Source organism: Rhinolophus ferrumequinum, chromosome 7 (assembly GCF_004115265.2).
Source record: "Rhinolophus ferrumequinum isolate MPI-CBG mRhiFer1 chromosome 7, mRhiFer1_v1.p, whole genome shotgun sequence".
Taxonomy (NCBI): Eukaryota; Metazoa; Chordata; class Mammalia; order Chiroptera; family Rhinolophidae; genus Rhinolophus; species Rhinolophus ferrumequinum.
Window position 1 is genome coordinate 45325935 of NC_046290.1, and position 14693 is coordinate 45340627.

Here is a 14693-nt window from a genome sequence, read left to right on the forward strand (position 1 = left end):
TGAAAAATCTCCATCCCATACTGGTCATTCATGTGCTCAGTTCCCAGACCCAATGGCAAGGTAACCCCTGTTTTTAGTCTTTTATTTACCCTTCCAGAGATTTTGAAGACAAATGTAAATAATAATACAAATATATTGTTTTCCCTATTTTGCAATATAAATATTTGTGTGCTATATACAGCATTCAGTACCTGCTCTTTTCACTTAACATGTCTTAGAGAGTTTTCCATATCACTATATAAAAGAGTTTCCTTATTTCTTTTTACAATTACAGAATATTTCATTGAGTTTATTTAACCAGTACCCCTCTGACAAGTATCAGATTCTCTCCAATCTTTCACTGCTGACTGCAATGCTGCAATAAATAAGCTTTATGTTTGCCATTTTGTAGCTATGCAAATATATCTGTAGGGTAAACTCCTTAGAGTGGAGCTGCTGGGTCTCAGAGCACATACATTTGGAATTTTGATAGCTATTGCTAAATTGCCCTCCATCTGGATTGTACAAATTTATACTCCCACCAGTAAGGTAGGACAGTGCCTGTTTCCCACAGCCTTGGCAACAGAACATGCAATCAAATTTTGGATTTTTGCCAATTTTATGGTGAAAAATGATATCTTAGGGAAGTTTTAATTTGCATGTTTCTTACTATGTGTGAAATTGAGCACTTGAAAGTATACTTAAGAATAATTTACATATTCTTTGAATTGTAGGTTTGTTTAGATTTGTTCATTTTTCTAATGGGTTATTGGCCTTTTTTCTTATCAATCTCCAGAGCTTTTTATATACTAGTAGGAAGATTTTTCTATGTCTATAGTGAGTTATAATCATGTTTCCCAGTTTGTCATTTTTTAAATTGAGGGATTTACTTTTGTCAGGCAGAGGTTAAAAATGTTTTAGATAATTGAATTTATTGATATTTTTATGGTTTCTGGATTTTGGGTCATTATTAAAAAGTTCTCCACACTCTGAGATTATGAAAAATTATCCCATATAGTCATTTAATACTTTTATTGATTTATTTTTTTATATTGAAAGATTTGATCCATTTGGAACATATCATGGAGCACAGAGTGATATATGAATCCAACATTAATATTTCCCAGCTAGCTACCTAGTTACCCACTGCACCCCTTCTCATTATTCAATAGTTAAGTTTTCCCCACTGATTTAGTATTTGTGTTCTTTTTCTGGACTTTACTTTCTATTCTGTTGGTTCATATACTCATGTGCTGGTACTATATCGCTTTAATTACTGAGCTTTGGAGAATACTTTTACAATTGGCAACCCTCCTTCTTTGATCTCTTTATCAGAGCTTCTCTTGAAAATCTTGTTTGCTTAATTTCCAGTATGAACTTTAGAATTCCTTTGTCTAGCTAACACCCTCACCCCGACCCATTTTCAGGTTTATTGAGATTATACTAAATTTAAAAATCAAATTAAGATCAGCATATTCTTGATATAAGAAAGGATAATCAGATTGAGTCATCTTGTCCAAAAATATGGTATGCATTCTTATTTATTTATATGTTCTGATGTGTCCTTCTGATATATTTTAAAGATTTTTTTAGTATACATCTTGTATATTTATTCTTGAATTTATTTGTAAGATATTTATCATTTTTGTTGTTGTAGTTCTTATTACTGTAAATGAAATATTTTCTCTATCACAATCATCTAGCTTCTAACTATTGACTATTTTATATTAGTTTTGTACTCCACAATATTACCGAATTTTCTTATTATTTGTAATCTTTTAAAAATGGATTTCCTTGGGTTTTCCAAGTAAACAATAATATCACCTGCAAGTAGTGCTAGTTTTTATTTCTGCCTCTCAGTTTTTATGCCTTAAATTCTTCTCTTATTTCCATTTTATTGGCTAGAGCGCCAGTAAAAAGGACAAAAACAAAAGGGACAAATCCACAATTATAGTGGGCATTTTTAGCACATCTTTCTCAGTAGCCAATAGAACAATTACGCACACACACAAAACAGTAAGCAACATGATTCACAAACTGACCTAACTGACATGTGACCCAGTACCCAATAACTCCACAATGTACTTTCTTTTCAAGTATACATGAAACATTTAGCAAAATAGATTATATGCTGAATAATAAATTAAGTCTTAATAAACCTCAACATAGTGAAGCAATATCAAGTATGTTCTTTGACCACAATAAAACTTAACTAGAAACCAATAACAAAAAGATAACTGGAGAATCTCTAAGTATTTGGATTGAAGATTAAACAATATAGATTTAAATAACTCATGAGTCAAGGAAAAAAATAACAATGGAAATAAGGAAATATTTTAATCTGAATGATAATTAAAATATGACATATTGAAACATGATGCCGTTAAAGTATGCTTTGGGAGAAATTTATGGCATTAAATGTATATATTTGGAAAGAAGAGAAGCTGAGAAATCAATCATCTCAATTCATCTTTTTAAAGTACAATTCATCTTAATTAGTAAGAAAAATAGCAAATTAAACCAGAATACATAAGGAAGAATATGTAAAAATTAAAAGCAGAAATGAATGATATAGTCAAAATGTATGAGAGAGAATCAACAAAGCCAAAAGTTAGTTCTGTAAAAAGACTGATAAAATTGATAAACTGTTGGCAAGACCAATCACAAAGATAGAAAGTACAATGTAGTAATATCAGGAATGAAAAAGACTTTCAGAGGATAATGAAAGGATTTAATGAACTACTAAATTTGCCACTAAATTTGACAACTTAGTTGAAATGGATAAATTCCTACTTATCAAAAAACAACTTACCAAAGTGACATAGAATAAATAATAAAATATCTGAATAGTTCTATAGCTCTAAAAGAAATTGAATCCATAAAGAAACACTTCCCACAAAGAAAACTCCAGAACCAGAGAGCTTCATCATAAAATTTCTAAATTACTTAAAATAAACAAACAAATACTGCTCTTACATAAGCTCTTCTAGAGAATAGAAAGAGGAAAAACTTTCCAACACATTTTAAGATAGCAGAATCTATCAAGTTCTTTACAAAAAAATAAAAATTATAAAGCAATCTCTCTCATGAACAGAAATGCAAAAATACTAAACAAAATATTAGCAAACTAAATTCAGTGATATATAAAAAGATAATACATTATGACTCTACTTTACTAATGTGAGGTTCATTTTCCATTTAAAAATCAATGTAATTCATGTCATTGACAAAATAAAGGAGAAAAATAATACAATTATCTCAATAGGCATAAAAAACAATCCAATATAATTCAATATGCATTAATAATAATAATAATAATAATAATAACTTCTTAGAAAACTAAAAATGAAAGAAAATTTTTTTAAACAGACAAAAGGTATGTACAAAAACCTTTAGCAACATCACACTTAATGACAAAATATTGAATGTTTTCCTTTAGGAATTGAAAATGAGACAAGTATTCTTGCTATTACCACTTCTATTCAACATTGTATTGGAAGTTCTATGCAGCATAATGTGTCAATATCAATTTTTTGAAAGGGTAAATGAATTGGAACTATCATTATTTACAGATGACATAATTGTGTATATAAAAAACACAAAAGGATCTACAGATAAAATATTGGCATTATTAAATGAATTTAGCAAGATCACTGACTAAAAGTCAAAATGTATAAATATAACATTTCTCTATTTCAGGAATAAAGAATTAGAAAATTAATTTAAAAAATTTTGTCATTTATAATGACATCAAAATATATTATATACATAATAATCTAATAAAGGAGTATAAGACTTCCACAACGAAAACTACAAAGCATTGTGAAGAGAAATTAATTAAAACCTAAATAAATGGAAAGATAGACTATGTTTATGGACTAAATAACTCAATTTCATAAAGATGTGAATTCTCTGCAAATTGATCTATAAATTCAATGTAGTCCCATCAATATCCCAGCAGCTGTTCTAGTGGAAATTGACCAGCTGACTCTAAAATTTTTACACAATTACAAAGGGCCAAAAAAAAAAAACACACCCCAATACAATCCTGAAGAAGAAGAAAGTTGGAAGACTTACTTTAGTGGATATTAAGTTTTAATAAAGTTTTAATATGCAGTTTAAAAAGCAATGCATAAGTGCAGATAAACACACTCCACCGTCTATTTAAAAAAAAAAAAGCAAATGCGATTGAATGCAGTTCAGAATAGACCTACATATATATGGACACTTTATTTATGACAAAGAAGGTGGGATTATAGAACAATAGAAAAAGATGGTGTTTTGAATAAATGGTGCTGGACAAATTAGACATCCATCTGGAAAAAAATAAATCTTAATGCCTAATAAACAAATTCCAGGTGGATTGTAGATTGGATGTGAAAAATAAAACAACAATCTTCTGGAAGATTACATTTGAGAGCATCTCCATGATCTTGTGAAGACAAAGATAAACAGAACACGAAAAGCACTAATCAGAAAATAAATATTCATCAATTGAACTACACTGACATTAGCATCCTTTGTTCATCAAAGACACCATTGAGAGTTGTAAAGTCAAGTCACAGAGTGGGAGGAGATATTTGCAGTACATATAGCAAAAGGATCCTTTGTAGAATATAAAAAAGATGTCCTTGTATCAATCTGAAAAAGATAGACAATCTAATAAAAAATGGACGAAAGACCTCAAAAGGAACTTTGGTAATTCAATGTCCACTAAACACATGAAAAGCTTCTTAGTTATTTTAGTAATCAGGGATGTTTAAATTAAAACCCACAATGAAATAGCCCTATACACCTGCCAGAATGACTAACACTAAAAAGGCTGATAAACCCAAGTGTCCTCAAGGATATGGAAGCACTAGAACTCTCATACTCCTGGGGGGAGTACAAATTGATACAAACACCTTGGAAAAGTTTGCCAACTTCTAATAAATTTAAATTTACATCTACCCTAGGACCTAGAAATTCACTCTTAGATACTAAAGTGGAGGAAGAAACTTTCTTCTACCCTTCTAGCTTCTTTTGGATGGTCTAATAATGAAATTGACATGAGACAGTTTAATGAAAAGAAAATAACCAAATTTAATTGCATGCTTACGTTATGGGAACCCCACATAAGTGAGAAAGTCCGAGACTTTCTCTGTGGGGTCCTCAGAGACAGGAAGTTAAAATGAGGTGTGTATGGCATTCTGGCTGAGGATGAGGTAGGTGCCTTGGGGCTTCAGAGGGGAGGAAGGTCATTTTGCAGGATAATAAGAAGAGCAGATACTCAATTTAACTAGAAGTTTGCCCTGCCATAAATCGTAGAAAGTTATGTCTGGTAATAACTCTTATTATGGGCAAGGCTCCAAATGTAAATTCTTTAAGGGAGAAGTAAAAGTTTCTCGTGAGCCTGCAGGGTCTCGTGGGTCAAAGTGGCTCATCCTGGAGAGGCCAGTTCTGAACCTCCTTAACACAAACCCAACAAATGCATGTGTATGTAACCAAAAGACATGCATGAAAATATTCATTGCTGCACTATTTGTAATAGCCCAACCCTGGAAACAACCCAAATATCTTTCTACAGTAGAAAAGGTATTTGTATGTAGCATGATATATGCATGCAGGGTAAAAAAATGAGTCAACTACAACTGTATACCTCAATGTGGATGAATTTCACAAACATGCATACTATACAATTTCATTTATATAAAGTTCAAAAGCAGGCAAATCTAAACTATGGTGTTAGAATAAACACCTGCAGTGTCATGGCTATAGAACTGAATAGTCTATGGTGTTAGAAATTAGGATAGTATTAACCTATGGGGAGAAAAGAAGGCAATGACTGCAGGGGCTCTTGGGAGGTTTCTGGGTTGCTGATAATGTTCAATTTTTTTAAATCTGAATTGTGGTGACCGGGATGTCTTAACTTTGGAGTAATTTATTGTGCTTTTTCATGGTGTTCTTTTCTACACGAAGGTCAACAAGCCGACATTTGTTAAGCATCTAATGTGTTGGTAAGACTGTGTAAGGCACTGTGTTCTCTCTTCCTTTCACCCCTTTGTTAGCATCACTCCTATAAAGGGAACCCATTCTTACTAATTGGCTGGAGGGACAGTACAGTAATGAGTGCAGCCAGGCTGTGCAATTCCATTCTCAGAGCAGAAAGGCTAAGCCAGAGGTTCAATCACTCTGATTGGCAGAGTTCACTTTAGTACTTCCCAGTTCATGACAGTTCTGTGTGTCACATTTAAATTTCCAAAGATAACTGCACTGCTGATGGCCAGGAGGCCTGCTCCAAAGCTCGTGTGACTCTCCTTAATTTAGGTATCTGACTCTGCCATCTGGAAGCACAATTACTAGGCAGCTAGAGAAAGAGCTTGCTGAGACCCTAGTATGCTTGAGTGGGTGGGAGGCAGGGTCACGTGTGAATTTGTCGAGAATCATGCTATGGCTCCACGCTAACTATATTACTTATTTTCTCAACTATAAAGCTAGAAGAACGGTAATACACATGTTAGTATTTGAGAAGAACATGTTTACATAATTAAAATGTTAATGACATCAGTGTGTGTGTGATAGTCTTGCCTATATCCAGAAGGAAGTTTTAGTTTAAAACTAACTTCAGTTAAAGAAATAAAAACATTTTGATTTGCAGAGGTGATAAAATTATGAGCACGTTTTTAAATTTTAATATTATTATATTTTTATTTTGTAATTAATAATAATAATAACAAACCAAAGCACTTCCTCCCTCCACAAAAAAAAACAAGACCCTGAAAGAATGATCTTCATTGTGTGTATATTCAGACAAAAGAAAAACAGCGCCAACCTAGCATTTTATACAAATTACATGGAGACATTTATTAATTAATTTGAAATTTTAACCAGGGGATTTGGTCAAACTTGAATGTGTACTTGCTTATTTTCATGTGTCAGAAACAGAAAAAATAACCTTCCATTTATAAATATGAAACTGAATTTAGATTAAGTTTTAGAGCTCATTATTTTGACAGGTTTAGATGTAAGAAGTTGACATTTACTGATGAAAATATTTCTTCAAGTTTATTTAACATATGGCCTCCAGCTATTGGGAAGATTTTTGTTGTTATAACAAAAGGTGGCTTCTGAGTTGATGGATGAATGTTTTCATCAAAGTCTGTTCTCAGTCTGGCTACTAAACCTACCAGAATGTGTTCAATTTGTTTTTTTGTGATGGAATATACTTACATCCAAGATTGTCAACACCTTTATTTATTTCTAGTAAACTAATATTTATTGAGCTTTACTTTGGGCAGGGCCCTGCATACCAGAGTCTACATACAGGTAATTGCCAGCTAAGTAAATAGATGCTTGGAACTAGGAACTCATTTTCTTACAAAAATAATATTATACCTAGTGGTAGTTTCCAGAATAGTCCAAAAAAGGAAACTTAACTCAGTATGTAGAAGATATTTTTACCACTACAAATACTAGCTTGATTCCTGCTCGTTGGGAGGAGAAAGCCATATCTGAGGGCTGTGTGTAGGCCTGAAGGAAAGAATGGCCAGGGCGTGATTGGATCAGAGGAATTCTAAGGTCGTTCCCTAAGCCTCTCCAAATATATTTGTATCTATAAAGGGGAATCTTGCCCCTAATGCTCAGGGACTGGACTTGAAACAGAAAAATGGTAGAAGTCATTCTCTGTGTGTCTGTGGCTGCAAGAGGGAGGGAAAGATGCTTAGCAAGTATTGAAAAACAGCATAACCAAACAGAGCTCAATGCTCTGGCATCAGCCAGAAGGAGGCTGGAACAGCAGCTTCACTTGGGGTCGCCCTAAAGGACATTAGGGAAGAGAACCTCTTGGTGGGCAGAGTTTTGAACAGTCCATGTCACTGTCCATTTGCATGGAAAGAGAGTGGCCCGAGGAAAGAATGTACACTGCTTCATGTGTCACATATAGTGTTCTGGGCTATGGTTGGGGATCTGAAAGGAGCAACACTGGATGGTGGGAGAGTGGAAGGTTTGGAGAAGAGTTATACGCATTGGCTTCTCCAAATGAACAAAGTGTGAGAATACTTGTGTTCCTTGAGGCTGCTCACCAAAGACTCCTCGCTGCAAGGAGGGCTCTTAATAATCAGATGAACAAATGCACTTCCATGTACAAAGGCGGATCGGCTGACTGCCACCCCTCGGTGTGCAATACAACCCTGGGACTCCAATATGGTGCTCAGAGAGGGTTAGCTGGCACCATGTGGAAGGTTGAGTGCTTTAGATTCTTTCTCTCATGTGGAAGGCAGTGGTTTGTCCTCATTGGAGTTGATTCTTAAGTTTAAATTTATTTTTCTTACAATGTGTCTACTACCATTACCAACTGAGGAGGAGTAGAGTTCACATAGCATTGTGACCAGTTGCGGAAATGAAGACTGTAATACTTACCCAAATTTCATATACATTTAAATTTAAGTTATTTTTTCCTTCCTCTCTCTTTATCTCATTGTCCTGCCTAAGGTACGTCAGCCCCAAATTTTCACAAATCAATAGGGGATTGTGATAGAGCTGGAAGAAAAATGGACATCACTGAGAAAGTCATGAATGGTTGCCAGATGCACCAAAGTTTAATATAACTTTAGTTTTATTACATGGGGGGGGGGTGTGTGTGAAGATGGTTGCCTATTGTAGGTATGAACATTTTAATGTATGTTTTGGAATCGTAAATATGGAGAGAGGTATATAAAGACGGTGAAGAGTCAGAGGGGTGAAATGTAGTGGACATTGGTTATTTTGGTGTTGATGGCCTGGCATCTGAACCTCCTCTGAAGCTTGAAAAATCTACTTTTGTGTGAGTCTCGGTGGGAGGCAGGGGCCAACTTCCATGCAGAAGGCCAGCTAATTAGTCTCTCTGACTTCTAAAAGCTAGGGTAGCAGCATGTGCCTTGGCTTAGCGCATCAGATACTCCCATCCGGAACTTTGAACCTGGAGTGAACAGTGCAAAATGTATTTTGGGTGGGGAAGTATTCAGAGTTCAATGGTAGTGACAGTGGTGGTGATCACGGAAGCAGGACGCGGAGCCCAGCAGTAGTGGCAGCTCCACTGCAACCAGGCTGTTTCTGTGGCATGACCTTGACTCTCCTCTTGTGTTTTGGCCTCCCTTTGTTTCTGCCTATTTTCTGAGCCTCTGTCTACAGCTATTCCATCAATAGGTAGTTTACTCAACATCCTTCCATGCATTTCTATCCTGTGTAAGTTAGCCGTATTGATTATTTTTGTTGTTGTTGTAACTAAGAAGCTCTTTTCTTTTTTCTGGATGCATTTAAGACTTTATTGTTGTCTTTTATGTTCCAGTATGTCACAGTGCTGTGATTTAACAGAGGACTTTTTTTAAAGGACTGGTCTGACAGTCCTTTAGGACCTTTCATCCTAAACATTTGCATCCTTTCTCAGCTTTGGGAAATTATCTTGTTATTTCACGATTGTTTCCGTCCTTTCATTTCCTTTCTCCTCACTTTCTGGGAATCCTATTAGTTGGATTGCCCTATGTACCTGTTCTCTGTCTCTCCTTTTTTTCACCCACTTTGTCTTAATGTTTTACACTTTGGGATACTTTCAGGAATTTAATCTTTCAATGTTTATTAACTTTAAAATTTTTTAGCAATCATATATGTATTTTTTTAAAGATTGGGGAAGGGGAACAGGACTTTTATTGGGGAACAGCGTGTACTTCCAGGACTTTTTCCAAGTCGAGTTGTTGTCCTTTCAATCGTAGTTGTGGAGGGTGCAGCTCAGCTCCAGGTCCAGTTGCTCTTGTTAGTTAGCAATCATTTTTAAATTTTTTTTAAGAATTTTTCTTTTTCTCCGATGGTTTCTTTTCTATACGTATTATGGATGCAGCTCTCTCTGGAAATACTAATAGAGATTTTTTTCAGTTTAATTTTCTTCTATTCTTTATTTTTCCTCCAAGGTCATTTTATCTTTTATTTGTCGTGGTCTTTCTGTTTCACAGTCTGGTGACCGTGGCTGCTTAAGAATGAGATGATAGCAAGGCTGCCCAGGAGCCCTGTGATGGTGGCAAGTCTCCTTGACTGTGGTGGGCTCGGCTTTCATGAGGGAGAAGGCAGCCCCTTGTTCCTTGGAGGGTCTCTGAATATCAGAATGAGAGGGTTTGCTGAAGCACAACCCACACTGGATACCCTGGTTCTTACCAGGAGATTCATTTGCATTTCTTGTAGAAACAAAATTTCAGCTTTAATTTTAACTGTTTTTTCTCCTGGGCTTGGATGTAAATACCTGGTTGCCAGACATCTTTCAAGCAGGGATGTTGGAGGGAAATGTCAGGGGTGTTTTTCTATATACAGACTTTCAATTAGTGACCCTGTTTCTATTCTCATTTGTCATCCTGCCTTCCACTGTCTTTATCTTCTCGGTATCTCTTCTGTTCAGCTCTGACTTAACACTGCTCCGTCTGCTTTGCATATTTGCATGTTACAGAAAGATTGTGAAATCTTAAGTCTCCTGATGGATCTCTCTTGGATTCTTTGTAGAGAGAGGAGATAAACAAACCTATGGGCTGGGTCTGTCACTCGGAATTAGAAGCTCTGGGTCCTTTGGGTTGTAAATGGCTCTTTAATGTACTCAGAGTTTAGAGTCAGCCATGACGCATGACAATGGATTCTAGTCTGGTGGAACGTCCCATAGTTTATAGTGCACTTTCTCATTTGATCCTTACAACTCTGGGATCCCTGGATGAATGGAGCTAGAGAAGTAGTCTGGAAGGTGTCACTAGGCAGAGAGCACTTTATCAGAATGACAAGAAGACATCTCTACTACTGGTCATAAAGCTAATGGAGAGATATTCCAGGCTGGGATAAGTCTCAGATTTGGGCTTGGCAGTGGAAACAAGTGTGTAGGGTTATAGGAACAGCAATGTCTCCTCAGTTGTCATTGACTCTGAGTTGGCAGTAGGGGGAGATGAGAGATGAACTAAGTGGGAAGCCAGTGGTGGAGCGTAAAGAGTCTATAAAGCGATGAGAGGCATCAGTTCTGTAAGAACTTGGAGCAAAAGTCCTGCTGATGAGGGTAAGTTTGAAGCTAGAAAGTAACACGTCAGCAGTGTCACTGGCACACACAAAGGACAATGATAGATTGCACAGTCCTCCTCTCACATTTCCGGGCTAATGGAAGTGACTGTCGCCTAGATGAATGAAAGCCACAGCTTACCCATTAGTTTTAACTTCCTTCCCCAAAGGCTTTCACTGGAACTTGCAAAATGTGCAGTTCTCCTCTTTGTCCTTCCCTTCTCAGCCTTCTGGAAGAGACTATAGGACTGGAGAAGCAAGTCCCTGGAGTGAGAGGAAGAGAGGAAGGAGACCCCCAAATGGGCTAATTGGAGACCAGGCTGTTTTGCACAGTGTCAGCGCATATCTAATGTTTAGATGGGGGCAAAGGCAAGGGGCAGGCATTGGGCCTGGCATTTGAAAGGTTCCCCTGCGGGTGGTGGTGTCTGTGCCCTCCTCTATCACCTTCTCTCAGCATAGGTGACTCATACAGCAACAACTGTAAACCACGCTCTTGGGGGGCACCCCTGACCGTACTGGTCCAGTCATGCTGAGAAGCTCTTTCTCCTGTCCCTCCAAGGCCAGCCTCTCGAAGGCAACTGTGGGCTCTGCCCTGCTGAGCAGAGGAATTCTTTCTGCCCCATACGGCTTCACGGTTGCTTTTCTTTATCTCTTATGGCTCCTTCTTTGAGAAAATTTTCTGAAACAGGTGCTTTTTTTTACCTCCTTGCTGATTCCTTGCAGCAACCAACACCATGGAAAGTCTGTCTCTCTGAATTTCCTAAGCCTATTCATGATAGTCTCATGTGCAGCGAGTCTGCAGATTCACCAACGCTCCATCTCTGACTCTCTGTCTCTGTAGCTCCCTCTCAATATACATTTGGTCGAATGTTCCAGAGCTCTTAACAACCTTCTCGCTCTTGGAAAGCAGCCTTAGTCACACTCATCCTGTGCCCAGTAACAGGCATGATGCTTACTTCACTCCCAAAAGCATAAGAAGCTTCCAAAGCCTCCCAGTCGCCTGAGTAACAATATCCCGTAACTGTTTTCCTTAGACCAGAGGAGGCTATTTCTACCTAGAGGCCCCTCTTCCTTCAGGGCAAGCCCCAAAGCAGGCAAACAATCACTCATTTATGAAAATGAAAGATTCATGAGCGACTCTGTTGGGCAGCCAGCAGGGTTTAGACAGGTTCTCATCTTGAATTTAATTAAGCTGTGTTTATCTAATCAGCCCATGGATACGTGTCCTTAGCAAGAATTTGCTGCCTGCATCTGAACTGTGTTTTTGTCTGTGGGAGCAGGAGGAGGGCTGTGACCTACCCAGCATTTTTGAAAGGTCTGGGGCCCAAGAGGCAGGCTGGCTAGTGGTCTGGGTTCAGAGCAGGTGCTGTGGGGACACTATTTAGCAGGTGTGTGTGTGTGTGTGTGTGTGTGTGTGTGTGTGTGTGCATGAATATGCAGAGTCCTTATTGCTCAGTGCCCTAGGATCTTGTTCTGTGGCAGGAGTGTCAGAAAAGCCAGACCCGCCAGCCATTTGTGTTCTCAGCTACCACAGGAGGAAAGCATTAGAGAAACAAGGCTGCGCTGTGGCTTAAGCACAGTTTTGTTCAAAGCAGGCTCCACAAATCTCTTTTGGGTGCTGTTTAAGCCTCTGATTTCCAGACCCCTCACCAAGACTTGCTGAATCAGACTAAAGTTTAAGAACTACTGTGTTCCCCGAGTGTTGTTATCCTCAGGTGTATTTACATTTTAAGGATGGAGGTGTGGTGAGCAGAGGACAATGATTGAAACCCATTTAGAAGGAATCATTATGGTGCGTTTCAGGCACAGCGGGAAGACATCTGGAAATCAAAGTGTTTTCTAGAGCCTCCTAAACCACTCCATTTCTAGGACAGTAAGGGCGGATCTGAGGGGAATAGCTGTGCTGTGGTGGATTGAACCAGGATCATGGGAGTGGACATCTGAGCTCGTGGTGTAAATCCCAATTCTAGTCCACAGGCCTGAGAACCAGGAGAACCAGCTTCCTGGGTAGGAGGAAATACATGGCTTGGCTCAGGCAGAGAGCGAATTTGTCCTCCCCCTACATTTCGTTCTATTCAGGAACTCAATGGGTAATAATTCTCTTCTCTATATGTATATATTTATATCTATATCTTATTAGTTCTGTTCCTCTGGAGAACCCTGACTAATACTGTGTCCCCCACCTGAAATCCTCCTAGGTCTGAGATTGACAGTGGCCGTAGGAGACATAGAGGGTGCAACCATTGACCAAAACAGTGAGTCCTTCTTCCTTCTGCTTTATTTTGCTGAAAAACTCTGATGTGGATAGAGAGGAGTAGGAGAGGAAGAGTGTGCTGAACCTGCCTTTATGTTTTACAAAAAAAATCACAGTGTCTTATACTTATTCAACACTTTCACTTATATTAGTTCTATAATTCCTCCCCAAAGCATTATGAAACAGTGCCCATTACGCCCTTTTTCTCTATGAGGAAACTGAAGGTCAGATTGCCTTGGGGAATCAGCCTAAGACAGAACTTGAACACAGTCTAATTCAATACCTTTTCCTCTAGACTTATGCCACCCAATATGACACTCATTAGCCATATGTGACTGTTAAGCACTTGAAATGTGGTTAGACTCCATTGACATGTGCTCTAAGAGTAAAATACAGAGATTCAGTACAAAAAGAGAATGTGAAATATTTTATTAATATTTGTACTGATTACACATTGAAGTGATGATATTTTGAATATATTAACATAAATATAGCATTAAAATAAATTCACTAGTTTCTTTTTACTTTTTAAATGGGATGTAGTTACTACAAAATTTAAAATTATACATACGACTTGCATTTGTAGTCTGCATTATATTTCTATTGGATTGCACTGCTCTAAACCATGGCTAATATGTTTTCAGACTCACAACCTCAGGTTACCCCAAGACACCTGGGATGTGAGAGAAAAATCCAACAGATTGCATAGTAGCTAAGCCCCTGTTTTTCATGTTTTGATACTTCATCATGAAAGGGAAAAAACTGAGCACCATAGTGGTAACCCAGGGAGGGACCAGATGCTAACGGATATCCCAGATGACTTTCTTTGAAGAGTGATCTTGTACCAAAAGGTCTTTCCAAACTTACTTGGGTTAGCAAAGAAAAGTTCAGACCCTTGAGCCAAAAAAGTTCCTCCTTCACATTAAGGTCAGGTAAGTATGTGGGAAGAGATGGGGTTATCCTCAATACTGAGATGTCTGCTATCATGGGGGCAGACAAGCTGAAAGAGAGGGCCAGAAAGGGAAGAGAAAGCAAAAGTCTGGACAGAAAGAAACTCAGTCAACCAATGAAAGTGGTTTCTTAATATTTTCACTTATTCATTCACATAGCAAATATTTACTTATTGTCTGATGATTATTTGTTGTCTAATGTTATCTAGCAGGTACTGTTCCCAGTTCTAGGGATAAAATGATGATCAAAGATAAAGGTTTCTGTCTTCTTTGAATTTGTTTTCTAGAGGTGATAGAAAATAACATATAATAAGTAAATAAATATGATAATTTCAGATTCTAGTCATTAGATTATAGGCTGGCTGTTGTAACAGAGAGATCCAAATAACAATAGTGTGGGGACAGAGTCCCAGAGAGCAGTTTCCAGGCTCTTGACCTCACGTGGAGGGGTGCTGATTCGGGTAGTAGATGGCTGT

General features: G+C 37.5%; 1 long non-coding RNA gene across 1 annotated transcript in view; it reads left to right on the forward strand.

Moving 5' to 3' along the window:
- The window catches only part of LOC117025002 (uncharacterized), a 70417-nt gene that overhangs the window by 4967 nt on the left and 50757 nt on the right, over nt 1–14693 (forward strand). Inside the window, exon 2 of the long non-coding RNA XR_004423542.1 lies at nt 13212–13268. This is a non-coding gene — a long non-coding RNA (uncharacterized LOC117025002). The remainder of the gene's footprint in view (nt 1–13211; nt 13269–14693) is intronic.